Here is a 19271-nt window from a genome sequence, read left to right as displayed (position 1 = left end):
TGTTTTGCTCCATTATAGGCAAATATGACGGAACCAATTCCTCCCAAAATACATAGGAACAGATATCTTGATCTGCAAACAAAAAACACGAGTTGCATTTATTTCCTCTGTCATAAATTTCCAGTATTGCCTGGCCGTTTTCCATTAGCATGGAAAAAAAAAACCAGTTCAAATCACGATTAACCTACCTAATTTGCTACATCCCGAACGACAACTATTTACAGGCAAGTTTCACCATGAAGCGTTAAATCAGGTAATTTCTATTGTGTTAGTTAAGTACAGAAAGTAAGAAAAAAATTATTTACCAGCATATGCTATGTAATGTTCCCCAGAGCATTAAACTCTTCTATTTTGAAAGTGTCATGTATCAGAAACTAGTACACAGATAAACTAGAGGCTGTTGTACTTTATTTTAGCAGCCTATTAATATTTTTTTTAATGAATGCATTACAAAAAAGTAACAACTAATATTCTAATTTCTGAGACTAATCTATTCAATCACCATAGTTGCTTGCAACTTGACATTCCTTCTAAACCACAAGTTACCAACTCACAATACTAATGTTTTGTGAAAATATATTACACACTCCCATCTTTCCTATTCTCATATGAAAACATAATCCCAAATCACCATATCATAATACTCTGCACAGGAACCATTTGTGATACCATCATCAGGGATTGCAGCATTAGATAAGAAAAAAGCAACAGACTAATCCTAGCAAGGATTTTATTTTCCTGCAAATATTCCTTATTATAAAACACACTTTAGAAATATCCAAACTATATTCTCCCTACTTTTTTTTTTTTCCCCAGACTTCTCCAGAAAGCATTAGATGTTCTCCCATTTCACAGTACTTAGAATGGTGCTTCCGTGAGAAGTCCAGGTGTCAGCATGTTACTGTACTGGGTTTTAAAATTTTTTTAAAAGAAGATAGTAAAGAAAAAAAAAAAAACAACTACTTGTCTTTATACAAAACTTCATCTTTTATCAGTGCATGTAAATATGGTTCTTGGAAAACATACCACTGAACAGCTTATAACAGGTAGATAAAACTTCTTCCATTTTTTACCTTCCAGAGTTTCCCATTTAGATTTTTACATTTTTGTATCATGTGAAAAGGTGGTGGCAAAAATATTCTTGTTAAAGCTACTTAAAACTATGCTGCAAAACCAACTGTTCTTGGGAGCTTGTAAAAGTTCCCAAGAAATTAGATTAATGGTCCCCTATTACTACTGCTTTATATATCCATCATCAACTCAGAGCATGTCTAGGAATTGTGGGGAAAGTCTTGGGTACTTTTAAGAACACGTCTAAATGTCAGATCAGGTAAATAATTCTGACATTTCCTAAATTCTGCACATTTGAGGGTGGTGGTAATGTTTGTTTGTTTTAAACACAAACTCGTATTAAATCTCATTTCCTAAAAAGAAATTAGAAAGTTACAAAGCAATGCATTACCAATTTTTCCAGCAGCCCAATAGTACTAGAGCTTAAGAGGCAGAAAGTAATCATCAGACAAGGGTCATGAGCTCTTCGTATCACAAGATGAGCTAGGGAAGATAGAAGCCAATTTCATCCTCCCTCTCATCAAAAGATGGGAAACTTCCACTGTATTTGTTCAGTTTCCTGTGTTTAAAAAAGAAAGGGGGAAACTGGCACAATAGCAAAAATTTCAGAACAGGAAGGACTTCAGAAAAACCAAACTGTTCTTTCCCCACCATCACTACTCCTGAGTCCCAAAACGAATTTGCTTATTTGTCATCCTGGCTACAGCATGTGTTACTCCTTGCTCTTTTGACAGTGGCATAGGTGCCATTCACATTTAGTTATCATTCTGACATGCTGTCAAATTAACCTGAAGAATGCAAATAAAGGAGAGAGAAAGGGAAAGACAATTTTAACTACCTAAAATGCAGACAAATGAGAATGTAACAATGCGACAAACGGAAGGCATTTCTTTAACTACAGGGCCTTGACCTTGCCAAACTGCAGTACTATGCTACAGCCAAAAGTAGTTTTGGGAATAAAAAAAAGGCTGAAATTACCACGAAGGAAGAGGTAAGTAATGAACTGTTAGCAGCTTTTTTTACTAGGTTAAATGTAAGACAACGTACCTCTGTCCACAACCATAAATAATTAAAGCAAATACCCAGAGCAAGAACCCTTATCCTTTTAATTTTGAGTAATTATACAAATTGTCCCTCAAATAAGCGCTTCTGACATTTTCGGAACAAAGGAAAAATACTCTTGGTTAAACTAGATTATTTTAACTGTAGGTAAATGAATTGTTCCAAATTGCTACAGTTTTTTCCAGAGTTTAAGGGTTTTCTTTAAAAGCCAATGAGACTATTTCCCCTCCAACTAATTTTGCAAAGAACATCACAGTTAGAGCTACTCTTACCAAAACTGTGCTACCATAAAATTCTACTATGCTAACCATGATCTGCAAATAATAATACATCTAAATACATGATTCACTTCAGAGATGTTTTTACTGTTGCAACACAATGCGTATTTTAAAAATATTTTTACTTTCTAAAAACATTATTTGATGAGAAAAGTACATGTTGTAAAAATCTTATTACATATTTAATGTTTTGTACTAAATGCATATTCAGAACTATTCCTTTACCAGAATTAAATCTGTTTTATATACCGTATATTTGGTATGTAGGACAGTTCTCAAATGTACAATAGCAACATATGCACATTTTGGAATTAATCAAATTACTATTAGGTAGATTTACTAGATCACATACCTTACATAAAATGCAACACCCTGAAAAATTCTTCTGAAACCAGGGAACCCTGGCACCATTCATTGTCCCACTCAGAGAACATCCCTAATTTAAAAATCTGTGAGAAACAGCATTATTCACTAGCTTGAGACAAAAGGCAAACACACACACTACCAGTCTTCAAGTGTCAGGTAAAATATCACTACACAGAAGCTTAATTATAATTCCTCCCTGCTCTTCCATACAACTGATATGCAGACATCATCAGCTTTATTCTAGCTATAAATTTGACACTTCTACTGTCCTTACGGCAACTGATTAAAAAGTAAAAGTACTAAAGAACCCTCTTCACTATTTCTGCAGGAAGGCATCTGATTCCTTGTGTTCATGAGCAACACAGAATATTAAAATGAGGCCAACACTGAGTCACTCTAACTTCAAGTGAAGTAATTTACTTATTTTTGAGATCACTATGTAAGGTAAAGCCTAAAACTGATTGATCTCAATGTTCTAGTAAATTAATAATTTTTAGAATGGTAAAAGAAAAGTAGATTTGCTTACCTTTTTGTATGTATAAGAGTACTGCTTACTCCAGTACTGAAATAAGGGACTAAATACATGAGGACTAGTACCTCTAGGGAAAGTTTACGAACAGGTAAAAACCCTACATAATTGAAGCAGACTCAAACATACAAAAAATGCAGATGCAAGAGATTGAGAAGGACAAGCTTGAGAAAGGTTAGAGGAAAACCGCCTACTAAAATTTGGTGATAACTGTATCCCTGATGAATCAGGACACTGGCATTTAGGTTTTAATTTATCTACACAAAAATACAACTACTACCATGAACAAAGGAAGTTCATAATTATAATCTAAACTTCCAAAACACTTCAACATAATGAGATAGAACATATTAAAATTTCCTATTCCAAGCTGAGAAACTGCTTCTTTGTGAGAAAAGTTGCTTCGATCCACACTTTCTACGATAAAGGCTCACAGACACAAAAACCTACTGCCATCTAGCCCACAATGAAGTTCTTCCATTGCTAGTCTTCTACTGCTTTCCTTTTCAGTAAAGAACTTAAAAAAACAAAAACAAAACCTCTTTAATTCAATCAAACTTCTTAGGTATGAAATATTACACTTGCTGTACAACTGCAATATACAACTCCAACTATTTTCAAGTCAACAAACATTTGCTGTAAGCACTGTTTTGTTAAATTTAAAACAAGCCTGCAACCTTCAGGGTGAGAACTACAGTACGTGAAAATAAACACCCTTCCAACCAAACACCTTTTGTAAGGTGTTCTTACAAAAAAATCTTGCCCATCATGGCGAAGGTCAATTTTACATACTGCATTGCATTACTAAATACGAATATGTAATATTTTCTGAGATTAAGATACATCTGTTTTACCACAAAAGTGAGAAACACTTCTGGTAGTAGTTCTCAAAGTTTATTTAGGTAATTGTATCAGTTCAGACACAGGACTGCTTCTCCACTGACAACCTCCCAATTACAGGTCAAAGTATATGCAACTGGAAATGGAATACAGTGCGACTCCACCCACAGGCTGCATTTCAGTCTTGATTACTAAGAAAAGTAGGGTGCTACAGAGAATATCCCAAGAGGCAGTTGACAGCTGAGAAGTAGTTTTAAAATTCTAAAGCACTACTATAGTACATGGAAAAAGTGGTGGAAGACCAACCACTTACTTGAAAACATATCACTTGGTCAATAACATAAGTGTTATCAATAAAAACCATACCTATTTTTTTTCTACAAAGATTAAGGAGGAAAAAAATCAGTCCTACACATTATCTCATTTCACAATTTATTTATTGCTCTCTTTTATTTGTTTGTTTATGCTGGAGTCTGTATATTCTTTGACTCCTCAGTTAACATCCACATCAACCTTTGAACATGAGTGCACAGAAAGATGCATGAAGATTGAGACACAAAGGGAAAAAAACGTAAAGCAACAATGTCAGTCATATCCCACAAGTAATCACTGTTCATTGGCATGATCTTGCCGAAACATACTTCCATGGGATTTCCTTCCTCGAAGGGAAGATGTTCTTGCCTTGCGTAGCAGGAGCTGGATTATTGCCAGGCACCACAGTTGTGGTCTCTGAACTGATCCGCACTTAAAATTTAAGAGAGGTCCATAACAGCAATATGTTACACTTAAAAGTAAAAAGAATAAACAGAAACTCTAAGTCTTCTCCGACAGACTTTTTTTTTTTAAATACTATGTGAATTACTTAAAAAAAAAAAAATAAATAAACAAAAACCCACAACCAATACCCCCCTCAACCCATCAGCTTAGTTATAAGGAAATATATATAAAACACTACATAAATATTGCCTCAAATATTCTACTAGATGGCTGCTGGAATTTATCGTTTTCTTTTTAGGCATTTCAGTTCTCACTGCAAGAGACATTAACCTATCAAGGATCTGCCTTGGCAGAATCTAATTTAACAGTATTTGTTCTCAAATGCCTCTCCATTCCCTCTCTGACAAAAGGTCCAAATTTGTACTAAGGATTCTCTTGTTCCCTTACTGCGTGTTACAAAATTTCCTAACCACAAAGCATTTTACACTTGCTGTCTTACACTCTATTTTGAACGTTAAATGTCAATTTTATGTTGCTCATAATCAGCCATACATCTCCTGTGTCATTATTATTAACTCAATGCTATTTGTACTCTTTCCACCAAATACCCTCACGGTACTATCATAATGTAGTTTGATTATGTGTCTTGATTACACAAGAATTTCTCGTGGTCAAGGGAAATGTTTTCAAGCATAATTCAGTCTCTTCTCCACTCAACTCTACTCCACAAATCTACCTGTCTCAACACTTGTAACTTCTGGTACCATCCGTTGATGAACTCTGTCATTTTACTTTCCATACTGCATTAATCTGTCTGTTGTTGCCTGCTTGATCATCAGTGCATCATATTTTCTCAATTATGCCTTTTGCATACAAAATATATATATATATAAACATTCTACATGACAACTTGTGACTATGAAAGTTCTCCTGTTCTAGGACCACTCCTGGCAAAATGTCCCTACTCAGCTTTCTTGAAAGTACCTCAAAAATAACAACCTCTTTCATCATCATGTGCCTTCATTTTAAAACTCACTAAAATCCTCTGATCTTTCTCTCTCTTCCTCATTTAGTATCCAGATACATACTACTCTGAGACCTTCTGAAGTTTTTACTAACTTGATCATTCTCGTTAAATTGCTGCTCTACTTCAAGCACTAGCCAAACCCCCTATTTGTCTCCATCTGTAAGTAACTTCCAAGAAGACAACACAACTGTTAAGCCCTGAAAACCACCTAAGTGGCTTAATCTACTGTAGTAAAAACTAGTTAAAAGGGGGGAAAAAAGATACCAAGAACGAATACTTGCCTAAATGTGTGGAGTCTTTTCCTCTACATTCTGTGTTGTTCTTCCTGCTTAGTCTATAATGGAACTTCCCTGGGTATGCATGACAACCTCCACAAATTTAAAAGGAAGGCAAACAAAAATCCCCACTTTTTCAGAAAATTAACCATAAGGCAATCTGAATAACTTACCAAACTTGATCCATTAACAATAAACAAATAAATAAACCAACAACAGAACTAGGCAATTCAAGACTAGAATCTTCTAGCTTTCCTCTCTGCAGCTAATGCAGTCAGTGGAACCCTGGTGCAGGTCTCCATGAAAGCAGATCTCTACAATTAAAAACAAACAAAAACCAAAAACCCCCAAAACAAGCCCTCACTGCCACTGAAACCCTAAAAGCAGAGCTCATATCACTACTGGCGGCCAACACCAGCAGCACAGCAGCAGCCACTCAAGGGGACGGCAGGACTGTCTGCCTGAAAAAGGATACCACAAGCTGCTATGTAAGATAACAGCAATAATTTCTGAAAGAATGATGACCTATGCTCTTTTTCCACCCTCCTCTATGCACTGAGGTTGGGCAAGAGGTAGAGAAAGGAGATATGTACCTGTTTCAAATAATGTGTTGTTTTTATTCCCTGGAGACATCAGTGTGGCTGACACCTCAAAAGAGTGGCAATAAGCACTATTGCTAAACGCAAATTTACATTATCCTTTAGTAAAAAAAAAAAAAAAAAAAAAAAAAAAACCAACAAAAAACCACCAAAAATCATTCCAATCATAGCAGAAACAGAAACTATACAGCTGTATGACACTATCTGTGTAATGTGGTAGAAATTGTAGAGTTACATGAAAAGTACAGTTTGCCCACATCTTTGACTAGTTCACCTGTCCTCTGCCCACTAACTGTTTTGATCAGAACAACTTACATTCCATAACTTGGAGTAGTTTTAAACAACAGCCATTTAATACACTCTGCTTAGAGCAGGCTGAGTTTAAAAGTTCTCTTTCCAAATTACACAAGCCTAAGGTCCAGGTCAAGCAACGGTTTAATATCACATATAATCAAGAACTGTCAAAAAGAAACAGTACTTTGCACCTACTTCAACCTGTAAGATCCAAACGTGGTCTCTAAATCTTTGTGTTTGTAGGTGTAAAAACATTTTCTTAGAATTTTGAAAGTTTGCTCCAGTAAATCTTTTCCTCTCTAGTTGAAAATTCGTTCTAATATGTAATACTAGAGGTGGGACAGAAAGTCCACGCAACCTATCCCAAACTTAAGCTGACATCCACTCATGTATATGCTGTACATACACAGGTCATAAAATTTATGCATATCTTATATAAGCACCCCAAAAATTGAAGTATTTGTAAACATTACTAATTTTCTCAAAGTGACAACAGCATTTGAAGAAACCCTCACTGTTCCACAACTGTGTCCTTCTTAGCTTTCTTACAGTGCAGCAATGCCCATAAAGAAATATTTTCCAAGATGAGATCTTTCTCCCTGCAAGCTCTTTAAGGAAGAGATAAAATCTTTTATTTGATTACATGCAATTTTATGTCTTTATGATATTTTAATATAAGGAAAAAAGCAACAGTAATTGTGATGATGACAGATTCTTTAAACCAAAATGAAAACGGTAAATTCAGTGCTAATGAAAAATATAAACTAACAGAGCAGAAATTAATTCTGTTCATGCAGCACTGGCAGCGCAAGCAAAGATGCAGAAGAACTACTAGAAGGTTTGTACCAGTAAATCAGAACCTTACTGTAGAAAGCAGATGGTGCAACCCAAGTCAGAGACCACTCAGCACTTTATAAATAATGACAGCCTTCACTGAGTAGCGACCCAGCATCTGGGCCACAAGTCAATTAATATCCAGTGACCAATTTTAATGAGGGAGTTGGCCATTACAGACTAACTTATCAGCATTTGATTACATAACCCCTCCTTTTCCTTCTACAGTATCTACCCCATCCGCCCTTCCAAACAGTGTTCCCACATTCCTGCCTCTTCACCCAATGCATGAATGCACTCAGCTCATTCTATATTCATATTCCTTCCCTTTGCAATTTGACTGCCTATGTTCAAATGGTCTCTCCTCCTCCCATTAAAATACCTCCAAACACCTTGTCTTTCCTCTTCTTTGGCCTACAGGTCACTGAGAAGCAGCCTGTGTTATCTGGCCCAGCTGGAGGCGGAGTTAGTGTGTGCCTCCCAGGTGGGTAGCTGACTACTCAGTACCAGCGTCTTCTGCCAGGCCAGCAACCTAGCAGTACGCACGCACCTTAGAGCCTCCAAGCTGCACATCTGGATCATCTGTCTGCCTGCTCAGGAGATGTGCATCTTCCTGATGGGCAGCTGCCAAGTCAAGAAATATAGGAAGTCTCTGAAGCCACAAACCATAGCAAATGCATACCATCTGAACCAAAAAAGCCTTAAGCAAAAAATACAGAGCCCTGAGAGTCACTTCCACCGGGTGGCCTTCTACAGCAGAATCCTGTACAATGCACCCTTTAAAGTTTCATCTAGCAAGGCTATCAGATCAACAATCCTGTGCATTTATATTGTTGCTGTATGTTACATGGTACATGAATTATCACATTTATGTTACGTCTACTTAACTGTAACTTTCCATCATTACTTCCACAATATAAAAAAGGTTTTAATCATTTATTTTGATGACTTGAGTACTGTCAAGAGTATAAATCACACTATACTAGTGAAATTACAATTAAGATCATTTGATAAGTTTCTTAAAAGAAGAAATAATAGTAACAGCTTCTTGTTTTCCTTACTTAGCTAGATCACCAAGCAGTGCCCCCTACTCAAAAAAAGCAAGCTTCAATTAATTTACTCATATAAAAAACAAATCCTGCTGTTTTCATAAACTCTTTAAAAAGAAAACAACCACGAAACCTTGAGTCTGCAACTTTTGCTTACACGCAAAGACCTCCTGAGGACAACTAAAGAAATTAACATTCTGTTTACACCAATTACAGTATCTTAAACTTTGAATATATCTTTATTGACTTAACTTTTTTAGTTTCTTTCTTTGCTAAGGTAGATAGATTTTGTGTTAATATACATGGTCCAGGTTACACATCTGACCTTTACCAGCACACTGCAGGACTGACACAGGACGCCACCGATTTCAGCCCAACTCTGAAGAGGGATGAGATTCCCCCTAAGCAGATCTAGAGAGAATTCCATGTGGGCAAAAGTCTACTAACACAGCTCTTACAGCAGACCTCCAGAAGCACTGAGTCACCATAAAACTAACAGAATATTTTTGCTTTCTATCAGGCACATAAATCTACGAACAATCATCATTTTAAACTGCATCACACACAAAATATTCATACAAAAATATATCTGTATATTTAGGGAAACTAGGTGTTTGTTTACAGTTACATGCAGAACAGTAGATTATTTTTAAGTCACCTTTTTCTTTGATCTTACTTAAGAAACACTTTCTTCAACAGCTGGACTAACTCTGTTTAAAATACAATTAAACTGCTTATTAGGAGAATGAAAACTACTACAGAAAAATGAGACTTGTGTGCCAGCAATATAAAAATCTAAGTAGGAAAAAAATAATCTTGTATTCATCTATGACAAAAAACACCCTTCTAGGAATGTAACTGTATTTCAGTAATAACAGCATATTGACTATAGGACATAGTAATGAAACAATACTGAACGTGATGAAGTCACTGTCACCAAGTATTGTATTTTGATTTTCTAACCTTTTACTGTGATTCCATGTGCGTTGAATAATGTAACATCTTCCTAACAAATAACTCCATGCTATATAAACAGAGAAGTACACGGCATGAAACAGGACAACAAGTTTAGCTAAGTTTGAAGGAAATACAGTACTTAGAAGCATTTGAGGGAAAAAAAAAAAACCCCAAACAAAACAAAAACCAAACAGATTTACTAAAGGTATTCCAAGCTGTATGGTAGTTAAGGCTCTGTATATTCTTCAAATCCAATTTAACACAGGGGTCAGCCATTGTACATAATTGTGCTCAGAAACAAAATTTTAGTTACACAAATGACCTTGGAAGAACAAGCAAAATGCACACCAATGCTGCAATGCCTGACTGGGTCTGCAGAGCACCTGAAAGTACATTTTTCAGGTGTGTGAAATGTCCATTAGATATTTGTCTGGATCCTGTGAATTCTGCATGTCCACAGCTGCAGAATTTTTTTTTCAGGTACTCTGAAATCTATTATCATTTTGCTGTAAAATTCAGTATTTTACTGTTGCTAGGCCCCTGACATTTAGTGCTTTGTCCTCTTGCCCTTTTACCTGCTTACACCTTTTATTTCCTTCAATTTTCTTTACAATTAGGAATTCATTTGATTACAGTAAATATTCCATGTGCAGTCAATGGGCACAGATATCAAAGGGTCAAGGAACAGAAGATGAATTCCAGCTTGTAGTCAAAGATCGAGAACATGATAATTAGCAGAGAATGAGAGACAAAGACCTGTGAGCTAGGCAGCCAAGGTAAGCAGTATTGCAACAGCAAATCCCCCTCAGCCCACAAGCAAAGGAAAGGCTTTCTGAAGTGGCTCACCTGGGTAACACCATGGAAGCCAAGACAGTGAGGAAAGGATGCCCAAAAAGCACACTCAAAACCTCCTCAGAAATAACTAATATTGGAGATTGATCAATTACCATGTTGAAGGATGAGTCAGAACTATGTGCATACATGCGAGGGGAAAAAGGTATCTCACAGTGACACAACAGATGGGAATTTATTCCCATTTACCAGAGAGCACAAGGCTCTCTTATGAAGAATATTCTCTAGAGAGAAAGTTAAGGTTGCACATTCATACTCAAATGAGGTCACTCCTGATTTTTTTTTTCCGGTATTTACTGTGCAACTGTAGCATTATATGAACATATACTGTTAGAAATGTGAATTTTCTTAGGTTTTCATAGATGGTATCGGGGGAGAAAAGCGTCCAAGAAGCAACTCAGTAACCTCCAATGTTTCAAAGCTCTACTGTCCTCTCCAAAATTACACAGGACGTGCGAATTCTGTAGCATGGCACTGTTTCCCTGGCCATTGCCCGGATTCTACATCATTTAATTGAGGTCACTAGAACCCAGATACTCCTGAGCAAAGTAACTATGCAAGGGAAAAACTGTTCCTAAGTTTATTCCCACAAGTTTTATTTTAATACAAATATACCTTTAAAAAAAAAATAAATACTCATACACAGTTCTACACCTATCCTACGCCATAATCACTGTTAACATACTCGGAACATGCTAGATTTACCCTCAAAGTAAACTATTTTAGTTTAGCTTAATTAAGCCCCTGGAATGTATCACAAACGAAGTTACCCCAACATATGATATCCCAGGAATACATGCTGTTATAGCACGTCTCTGAAGAACCTGGACAGAGCTACTCAAAATCAGTCATATGATTTAGCAATTTACAGAGCTGAGAATCTCTACACGTGGATTATCATGGAAGCATAGCAACCTTTGGACTGGGAGGCAGAGGCCAACCAGCAGACGCCACAGCACGTAACAATGGAGAAATGCATGCAGCCGTAAGTATGACCCATCTAAACTTCAGCAAACATGAGAAGTCCAGCAAACAGTGTGAGAGAAAAGGTCTCTGAAACAGAAGAATCGCCTAACTTTACAGGATTTTTATGTATTTTAGGAAGCTATGGATTGACAAGTAACACTGTAAATTATTCTAAAAGACTACTAAACTGAACAGTTGCTCCTCCCACACCAATAAAAAAGGAAAATTGTATGAACACAGTTCACTCCTGCAGACAAACATGCTCCAGTGCATCATTCAACAGAACTCCCCTCTATTATAATAGTATGCAATCCCTCCTGCAGCATAGCTGGCTTGCTACAATTTATCTGGAGTCAAAATAAATACATGCACATTCAGTTTAAAGACAGGAAAACAACAAGTAGAGAACTCAGTGTCACTACCTTGTTGCCGAAAATCTAATTCGGGTCTGCTTAGACTTGAACTTGTTGCTCCAAGGAGACGGTATTTTAGATCTGATACCTACCTCACTAATCTAGTACCTCAGGCAAAGCTTAAGCTCACTATTCTGGGTACCATCTTGCTGTTTTATTATCCTTCCTTAAGATAAGCTTCTTTCTTTCAACCGTTCCAATATTTCTCTGCTTAGGTATCCCAAGTTTGTTTATTCCCTAAGGAATAAAGATTGTTCTTCCTCTCACCTGTGCTATATTTTCTACTTCTCAACCCTGCAGAGGGCAAACAAGCTTATGAATAGTTTTATTTTCCTCATATAGTCCTAATTCATATTCATTTTCAAATATTTAAGATATGACATAGAAGCATGAAGAGACACAATCCCTGCATTAAAGAGCTTACAGTCTCACACTTCTCTGTGAGATAGGTAAACAACCATCAGTATACTCACTTTATAAATATGAATAATAATATGGCAAATGATTTAACTAAGGCCACAGAATAAATATGTATCAGACTGATAACCAGAAACAAGATCATGTGATGGGATCTCGGGCCTATACCAAATTCCCTCTATGAAGTACATGTCTTCTAATAATGTGGACTGGTACTACAGTTACTCCAAGTAGTCCCATTTAAGCTGCAAGCCACCACTGACATTCTGAACAAGCATTTTAAAACAAAACACAAACAATCCAGTCTCATAAACTGTTACATACTTAGTTTTCAGTTTTCCAGTTCATAGAACATAACATTATCCTGGTTTGTTTTTCAAGCAGTGCTATTGATTAAAGAGGAATTTTTAAAGATAGCAAATAACAGGAGTCCCCTTTTATGGATGCTTTAACTAAGGCTCAGGAAGAAGAAATTTGCCTGTCAGAACCAGATTCTAGTATTATAACCAAAAAAAAAAAAAAAAAAAAAAAAAGGCTTTAACGTATTTAGATTTCATTCCTATTTGGCATGAACTCTCAAAGTAATGGTCTGAACCTCCGTGTACCTCTAGTACCTCACCTGTAAAGTTTAACAAATTATACTTCTCTATTTCATTACTGAAGAAAGTAGGGAAGGGGTTAGGAAAGAAGAAAAAAAAAATTATGAAAGTCTTATCTATTGAGGTTTAACTGCAAATTAACAAGGTTATTAAAGCCTACTAGCTCTAAAATTGAAAAGAAAAAAAAAAAAACACAACAGCACAAACCTCTTCTTAGCCGAGGCTTATCCCACTTCACAAGGAAAGAAGCAATATCCTTGCATTCCATACGCATTCTTGATCTTGTTGTAATATGCTTACCATTTATTCAAACCTAAGATGCTACCACAGCTATTAATAATTTTAAAGCATAAATTAATTTTGATACTGTTTCAGTTAAATATTAGAAAATGGTCCTAACGTATAAACTTTCCACCAATTATTAGAAGATTCAGTAGGTCCTAAAAGTCATCACAGTTATTATAGAGTTGCCAGAAACCTTCTCTTTGTAGGTTATTAGTGCTGACATTTGTTTAGATAAGCTTTCAAGTTAAAGAATCAGAATTTCATATTAAAACTGAAGAACAACATTCACCCCTCCCCACACAAACCAATATATTTCAGATTAGCAGCAGTGATTTAGGTACTTTCTAACAAAAAGCTTGCAGAAAAATAATCAGGAAGAGAAAATTAATCGCACTAACTTTTCACTACATTTTCCAGCAGTAGAGTTTACCCTCTGAAGGAAAAGCTCAGAAACTTTGATAGAGGCCAAACTCATCCGCATAGTGACTAGTACCACAACATAACTCTAAGAACGAGCAACGTAAATGTAGCTATGTTTCCTTTCACCTGATGCTTGCTGTCCTCAGAAGAGGCCTAAATCAAATTCTGTATTATAAAACCTTTTTTATTTTGAGCAGATTCCTAGCAACTGTGACAAGACAACATCTATCCAAATAAATAACTTCTATTGAGAGGCATTCTAACTACCAAAATGTTTAATTCCCCTAAAAAAAAAAGCTTTATAGCATGAACAGTAACTGTTCTTGATTGTGAATTGAATCTTGATTGTGTTGACTGTATGATTACAGTACAACTAAAACAAAATTCCCCCTCCATCTATCTAAGATATTTGCTTCAGACTTTAAAAGCAAGGCCTCGGACGTCTGACTGAAACATGCATTACAATTCTTATCTTGAGGTTGGAAAAACAATTTTTAAAAGAAATCATAAAGATGTCATCCATGTATTTGCTTCCTGTCTTGCCAATGACTGCAGGATTCATGACAAAATTAAGCACAACATTTTCCACAGGTAAAGTCTCTAGTGTTGCAATACAAGTCTGTAGCTATGTGAGATGAAAGCCTTCATTATAGTGTTATTCAAGGATGGGCAGAATCTGTAAGGTCATCTGGTCCATTTCTCTGCCAGTCCTGGCTCATTACCTGTTGCATGCGTACTAGTGTCCTCACCAGGCTAGTTCCGAATGGCCCGCGCTGTGGGTTTCCCCCTACTCTGCTTGGGATACTGTTCAGAAGGTATATAGGTGTATCTTGAGGGGTTTTGTGCTGCTGTCTGCTCTGAATTTTCTGTTTCATCGCAGCTTACAGGTTAATACAGCCTCTTCATTTAAAATTATCTCATTTTTAAGTATTTAGGCCCTTGAAAATGCTTGCAAGATACTATTTCCCCTTCTCACCCAAAACGTTAATTTAGCCAAGCAAAACATATTTATTTCTCAAATATTTTTTTTTAAATCAATTAGTCCCTTCAGCCTTCTTAACGTTTTGTTGCTCTTCTCTAAGCCTCTGTTAAGTTGCCCCACCTGTTGCAAAGGCTCTGGAAGTAAAACAGCACTCCAAAAACAGCCACACAGTCTCAAACAAAAACTCCTCTCTCACTTGTTCGATGCCTCTGCGGATGCAACCTAAACTCATTCTGATTTTTACAAAGTCTACATATTATATCACAAATCGGGGCCTGTTCTTCCTGTCAGAAGCATGCACAAATCCCTTTCATATGAAAGGGAGTTGGGTGCACACAACTGACAGGATTATCAGGCCCATGGTATCACTCCTATCCCTTTTTCAGCAATGCTGCTTTCCAGGTTATTCCCTCACAATGAATACCTGGTTTGGATTACTGTCCCTCAACTGTTTTAGCTTGCATTTTCCAAACTACATCTCATTTGTACTTTCTAACAATGTGCCTATTTCTTTAGATAACCTTTTCTTTTCTGCCCTGACTTGCGTTTAACTCTTTCCACTATCACTGTCGTCTGCCAATGTCGCAAGTGTACTGTTCACCTTCTCGTAAAGTTAAATGTAACAGTAAATATGCCTAAAATGGCTAAACTTATATTATTATGTGCATATGTAAGCACTTATGCTACTCTTTCAGCACCTAAAACTGCTGTGACTTACCAAATCTATTTTTTATACTTTGTTCTATTTTTGTTTATAGTCCTTCAACCAATTTTTCATTCAGATGACTATCCAGATACATAAATAATTTGTTAATGAGAGATTTTGAGATTTATTTGAACTTTAGAAAATATGTAAAATATTACTATAGCTCCAACTTTCTCTTCATCCACTGAGGCCTTGAACCTGCAATCAGATCTGGCAAGCAAGCCCGTCCTGTACTTCTCCATACTCACTGATCTCTGCACAGATGCTGCTGCAGCATCAGATCCTAATTTTAAACACTGAGCAAGAATAACAAAGAAAACTCTTTTTAAGTATTTTTGCTTGGAAAATTCCAAGCTTCTTATAATTGCTTCCCCAATATTTCTGCCATTATTTTACTAGGAACAGAATCCCTTAAAATTTATCTAGTTCTTCAGCTCATGGGATTTTCTTTTTCTTTCCCCCTCCTTTTTTTTTTTAAAGATATCAGTACTATTATTCAATTTCTTAGTGACATCTTGAAGATCAAATATAAATATCTTCAAATCTTTCAAGAACCTCCTCTGTTTGTTGTCAGTAACAATTTCATATGGTCCTAATTTTTAACTGCTCACACTTTTTCATCCTACTATATATGGAATTTCAGGAAATTCAGCATAATGGCTTGTCTTTATAGTAACTTTATACAACTTCTCATTTCTGAGCTGACCTCTTTCCTTTCTACTTGACTTCCCCTTACCTCCCCAATATTTACAACAGCAAGTTCTTTTTCACCTTTAACCAGTATTAACTTATTTCTGCTCCCTTTGCCAGAAGCTCACAATACACACCTGCTTCCCACCTTTCAGAAATTCTCTGCAGAACTGAGGCTTAAACTTATTTTACTTTACACTTAGTTCTTTCACACAATTTATCTTAATGCAGATAAAAACCTTTTAAAAGCAAATTGATTTTTCATTCAGTTAAGGCATAGTTCATTTGCACATCTAGTTTACAAGGTCTCTCACTCCCCAAGAACAGATGAAGACCCACAACAAACACATGTATTGCTTACACTCACATGAAAACCAACAGAACCGTATACTAACATATGAGGTCACATTGGCCCATTTCTTTGAAGGACTGTAACCTAATCAACCATTAACATAAAAAACCAGGCTATATTTTGTGTTAACTTTGTTTTCACCTACTGTATGTTTACCAACTAACAAAAACGTAAAAGCATGCCCACATTACTGATGTTTACATTTATTACCCCATATTAAAATATTTTCATTAACATTATAAAATAATCTTTAGAGAAGCATTTAGAAAATGCTTTATTAATTCACCTCAATTGAGGTGAAACATCTAATTTGCACTACATCCAAGAAAATTACACTCTGATGCTGTAGAGACTTACAGAACTACATTAACAAGTACAGTCTATCAATGGTTATCGGCACTGTGGCTTTTGACTGCTCACTAAGAACCACAGTGCATAAATTACTTCACCTGTCAGACAGCTCAAAGTAACTCAGGCACAAAGTTTGAATGGTTGAGACTTTCCCTATTTTAAATAACTTTTTCCAGTGAGAGAAAAGAGAGGGCAGTGCAAGGGAGGACTAGATAGGACTGTCTATCATGTATTCAAATATCATAAAGCCTATCTGAACTATATCAGAAAATTAAACAACTCACATCTTTAACGAAGCCTAACACACATTCCCAAAGACACTCAGTAAAACTCTGTAAAAGTAAAAATGAAAAAGTTATCTAAATAAAAAAGACACACTTCAAAACTGCCTAGAAAAACTATAACGTGGTGACTGTTTTGCAAAACATTCAGTTTGATCAAGCCAACAGGACTACTGACATCACACAAATAATTCAACTTTCTAAATTATTTACACAGTAATTTTAAGTCAAAATGACAGCATTATTTGAGAGAACACAGCAAAACGAGCAAGTGGTCCATGTAGCTTGAGATCTTATCTCAGCAAACATGGCATGCCAGATGTTTCATAGAAAGAAGCTACTTTCATCACAAACCATCATGAATCCAAATCTGCAAATGTAAGCACGTAGGTGCACACCACTGAATCCCTCTGAATTCAACAGGGTCCCCTCTGCCATGCGGATTCCTCACTTTACAGGACACACAACATACAACTGGATAAAAATTTATATATAAGTTGATAGGCCTCATTTTGTTTGGCTTTGTTTGCAAAGTCATTACAATAGTGAGGCCAAGATTATAGTCATACTTGAGACTCAAGAAGAATTTTTTTTTCCAAGGGTAATCGCTCAGCAGTTCATTAAAATCTAGCCCTGTAAGAAACCTGAGGTTATCTTCTTCAACAAGGATAAACAAGACTCTTTTTACAAAATTATCATTAGAGCATTTCTTCTTTCCCTATAACCAAATCCCCCTCTAAACCTTCTAGGTTAAAACTAAACGAACATTAACCTAGCAGAGATACACGTGTATATACAGTCTTATTACTGCACATGTAAGGAGGTAAACTCAGCTGGGAAACAGTTCACATCAAACTTAGGTTATGTGAGAAGCAACAGTGAGTAAAGCAGTAATTTAAAAAAAAAAAAACAAAAACAACAACAAAAAAAAAACCAGAAAACAAAACCACTAAAACCCAATCCACCCCAAAACCAACAACCTTGACAGTTTATTTCAGAATGGCCTAAGTAAATCACAGAGATTATGATAAAACAGACATTTGTAAAGATTCTTCATCTTAACTGTTTATCAACTTTTTTCCTAAATTCCAAACAAATAAAAAACCCTTCCAATTATTTGTATGCAATCATTTACATATATTTTCAGCATCTATATTTTAAATGTCAATACCAGCATGTTAATAACAAAAAATAACACTTTTGTCCATCTGATTCTAAATTAAAAAGTAGTATCTTATTAAAAATTAATAGTCATTAGAAGGCTAAATTAACATTAATTGTGTTACCTGTCACAGCATATAAATGTTTTCAAAATATGGATGTAAACACAAATGACATACAACCTTCTACTGCAAAAAGTCAGGCCATTCAAACACTTATAAAATATGGAAATAAAAAGGAAACGTTAAAAACAAAAAAACCTACCATTTTGCAAATTGTATGCAAAATCTTTTCAAGTAACAGACTACATGGTCCAACAGAAAAATTCAAAAAGCAAAAAACTGCTTTCTATGATCCAACAAATCTTCAGCAACACCATCTCAATATTATGTATAGAGGGGGCGGGGAAAAAAAAACCCAAAAAAAACCAACACCAGAGAAGACCATCCTAAAAGTGAGTTTCCCACTTTGTTCCTAGGCCTCCTAGCAATCATAAACTTTGCAAAAGCTATTAACAACAGTAATTTCTTTTCTTAGTCTGGATCTTAAAGCAATCATATGTCACCACCAAAAAAAAAGAAAATTCAGTAACTATAGATATCTGACTAAGGTTTCCAGACATCATTGTAACTCAATAACTGCTCCACTGTGCTATGAACTCTACAGCTTCAAGCTGGAAGTCAATCTAGGACAACCAATAGAAAGTGCACCTGTACAATTACTGCATATCCTAATTCAGAAGGCCAAACTAGAGGCAGATAAAGCTCGTGTGTACTCAGATCACCAAAACAGAAGTCCAAAAGCCCACATATCTTTCGTACATATTGTACATCTATATTATTAATCGCAATTAAAAATATCATTTTTAGAATTCAGAAACAGAAAATTACATTCCTTA

The 19271-nt window shown here is 35.8% G+C and overlaps 1 protein-coding gene across 3 annotated transcripts in view; it reads right to left on the bottom strand.

Annotated features, from left to right (window-relative positions):
• The window catches only part of ARID2 (AT-rich interaction domain 2), a 101676-nt gene that overhangs the window by 79397 nt on the left and 3008 nt on the right, over positions 1-19271 (bottom strand). The gene's annotated exons all lie outside the window — the stretch shown is intronic.

Source organism: Chlamydotis macqueenii, chromosome 1 (assembly GCF_036417535.1).
Source record: "Chlamydotis macqueenii isolate bChlMac1 chromosome 1, bChlMac1.mat, whole genome shotgun sequence".
In the NCBI taxonomy this organism is placed as follows: Eukaryota; Metazoa; Chordata; class Aves; order Otidiformes; family Otididae; genus Chlamydotis; species Chlamydotis macqueenii.
This window is presented reverse-complemented; position numbering and strand designations above follow the sequence as displayed.